Here is a 3,910-nt window from a genome sequence, read left to right on the forward strand (position 1 = left end):
GTTTTGTATCCTTTTATGCTCATTTTACAAAAAATAAATCTGCTAGTGTCCCCCCCCCCCCCCCCCCCCCCCGCAAAAACATTTAAGTTAAAAGTTACGCAGCCACTGGACTCGAGAAAATCTACCAGGATAAGGCAGTGCTTCTTCCACCACTGAAACAAAACACAGGAAACATCTGGGGACCAAACATAAGCAGGCGCGCATGTATACATCATTCCCATGTGTCTGCTCATCTATGCCTGCTCAGGGGAAATCTGAGGAGAAACTGGCTTTAGTTTAAGGACCTATAAAGCTTTTCTAAGATTGTTGTTTTCCAGTTGAAAATGCAACAGAACATTTCTGTGCTGAGGTTCTACTTAAATCCAGTATAGACTCTTCCAAATGAGCAAAACATCCAGTGTAATTTCTCAGAAGTTGGTGGTTTGTCGTTAACAGAGTCAACACATTTTTTTCGTAGGTTTTATGACAACAAATACAAAGTCTTCTTGAAGCTTCTTGAGCACCAGAAGAAATACAGAGCTATTATGCAGAACAACTGATTGCCACAGCTAGGAATTGGCCAAAATTCACTCAATCCTTTACCATTTTCCGAGTGAACAAGTTATTTGGTAATAAAATTGCAATTACTACATTACCTTTGTACTGCATGAGAAACCTTGTAAAACATGAATTCTAAATAATCAAGTCTGAAGAAAGGTAATGTCATATGCCTTACCCCAGAAAACATTTTAGTTTAAAATGGTTAAAATGTGTAAACAGTTTCACTTTCATGTTAATACGAAACCTGTTTCTTGTAAGTCAGATGTTAATGCTCGGGAAATCTTACTCAGGCTTTGGGTTGGAACCTGCTTCCAGACTCCAGTTCCATGCTATACATTACAACTGTAGTGTCAGTTTTGCTTTGCACTGACACTCTCCTTGTAATGTAAATCTACACTAAAATGTCCTTGAGGTTACTGTTATTCATGGATTAATTACTTGGGACGGTGAGTTTACAAAGTGGCGGATGGGGGGGGGGGGGGGGGGGGGGCGGGGTGCTAGAGTGTGTTACAATTGTCCAATTCTAATGTTGAAATGAAAGTAACAGGAGTCCTGCCTACACGATGGGAAAGGGATGGGCTGGTGGGCTGTTAAAATGTTGGTCAGGTGCTCAGTGCTGCTTTGCCAACACTTCTGTGCCAGCCACTATTTGAACAGCCAGTTTGCTCGCCTGAGGCCCCATCGTTATATAAATGCTCCAGGTCATTTGGATCTGATGTGATCTTAACTACTGATTGTGACAGTGTCACTCATTGCTTGACCTGCAGTGCTTGAGGATAGCAGAGGCCAAGGGAAAGTCAGTTTTTGATCTCTGTAAGATCAGCCGAGAGGATTAGCAGCACATCCCTCCCCTGCTACCCACAATCAGAAATTCCCTGCTCCTGCCCCCATTGCTCTCTCCTGCCCCTTGGCTGTATCAGCATTCCAATCTCATTTCAAAGACCAAAATGAGTTCAAAGGTGACACACGGCGCCCTCAGCAGAGATTCCTGCTCACCCAGACCCATGCACACCGTAGTCATAGCCTAACTCCAAGTTGTCAGCCTGTCTCACAAGAGGTTATTTGAGAGAAAACTACACAAACAAGTCAACATAATACCACTAAATTATCATTACTGGTCTTATATCAATTTGCATGACAGAGCAAAGGCTTGATATCGTGCATGTTATAACAATGGATTGTGCAAATTTCTACCCAACAAAAGATATTTAAAACCCAAAGAAATTTCCCCTTCTCCACCAGCTTGTTAGTTCTTGCATATTCCAATACTGTTGCCACTGTCGCAGGCAACTTGGTGGATGTGCGGTAATATGAGTGAGTCACCATTCTCTGATGACGAACATAGATGTCGGGCGGAATTTTCCCGAAATCACACAGAGTTCTGGATAAGGCGAGAAAAATTATGTGAAACTCACCGGCTTCACAGACGCCTTTTCTCGCCTGATCACAGCACTCTGCAGTTTCAAAGTGCAGGCAAGGGTCACACAGCCAGCTGGAGGAACAGGGCCTAAGCACATCGGCAAAGCCGGGAATCTGAGATCAGGGTGCCCTTCATCTCAAAGTTACATGTCAGGGCCTTCCTCACCCTCATGGATATCGAGACCTCCCCCCCCCCCCACCAGAATGCCAACATCGGGGAACCCCCCTCTCCCCCACACCTCTTGCAGGCATAGAGGCTTCTCCCTCTATCATTTCCTCGCAGGCATAGGGGCACTCCCCCAACCCCACCACACATAAGGGGAACACCCTCCCCCCACCCCCATTGAAGGAGGATTAACCACCTTGCCAGAGCCCCCTGGACACTGCCCCCTGGCACTACGAGGGGTATTGCAAGAGTGCCAGATGCAATGTCCAGCCTTGTCCTTCACCCCTGGGGCCTCCAGGCATCTCCGTGCCCCCAGTGTGGGTCATCACGACTGGTTTTCGCTTTGAAAACCAGTAGTGATTCACGCCAGCATGATATCATGCCGCTCGGAGGAGGATACGTCATGGGCAAACTCTTAAAGCTCTTTTAATATTCAAATTTATTATAATGTATGGAAATCACATCATTGGCAGGGGGCGGGGAAGAGGTCAAATTGAGATCCCACCGGCACAAGTCTTGTTTTTGGCTGCTCGAGAGATTTTGCGGCCATACCGGGAATTACGCCGGTGGCGAACGGGGCCGCCAGATTGGACCCACCATCTCTGATGGTGTGAACAACAGGCCATCATTTCTGCCAGTAATGTGCAAGTTAAGTATTCAATGCACCTGTAGAGATTACCAGTGCAGTTTTTGCAATGCTGCCTTGGACAGACCAAGTATCCCCCAATATAACGGAAGACCCCAGGGAAACATTCAAAGCCATTTAAACGTTATGTATCCTAATTGTGCAGCTCTTTCTCCATTGTGACCTAAGTTATAAAAGCCATCTTTCAATGTAAAATGTGATGGATTCTGGAGTTCCAGGAACCTGAGAACATTACAAACAGTTCTTGGATAGAAAGGTTCTTACAGCTGACGTCCAGGACCAAACAAAATCATTTTTTTCACATGGTCTTGCCTGATTTCACCTTTATTGTCATTGTATGACTACAGATTCCTGTTATAATTTGCTTCTTTGTATTTTATTCTCTTTCCCTTTTGAAAATAATTAAATAAACTCAAAAATGTTGATCAATACGTTTTCTAATGGAGCCACTTATTACTTTTGGTCCTTCAGCTGATGCCAGCACTGAATGGTATTCTGCCATGTCTGCAGCAGCAGTAACTGCAGAGGTGAGTTCAAGCAATGGGAATGAATTTCTGCAGCAGTTCTGGTATATCAGTGTCTATCACTTTTTGACAGAAGTTCTCCCTAAATTTTGGTAAAACGGCAAACCCCATTTTTCAAGGGGTTCCATTGCTATTCCATGAATGTAATGATAGATGAGCAAGAGAACCTCTGTAGAAATTAACCCCCATTCTTTTTAGCTTACTTATCTGAAAATTATAATAATATTTTAAAAAAGATTTTTCATCTTGCACTCACCATGACAGACACAAGAGTACCAAACTTCAAAGGAAACAACAAGTTACACTGCATGAGATAAAGTTGCTGATTGGCTGGCAATTGGACGACGTATTGCTATGGACAATATACCCAGCAACGGTTATTACTACCAGCACCCCAAACATTAGTTAATATGCAAAAAAGACAAGTTGACTTTGATTGGTCAAGGAACTGCCATGGGAAATGTTCCAGGAAACCATTGACCCCTTGTGCTTTTCTCATGTTCCTTTGTGTTATATTTTTATGATGTGGAGATGCCGGCGTTGGACTGAGATGGGCACAGTAAGAAGTCTCACAACACCAGGTTAAAATCCAACAGGTTTATTTGGTACCATGAG

The sequence above is a fragment of the Mustelus asterias genome, chromosome 8 (assembly GCF_964213995.1).
Source record: "Mustelus asterias chromosome 8, sMusAst1.hap1.1, whole genome shotgun sequence".
Taxonomy (NCBI): domain Eukaryota; kingdom Metazoa; phylum Chordata; class Chondrichthyes; order Carcharhiniformes; family Triakidae; genus Mustelus; species Mustelus asterias.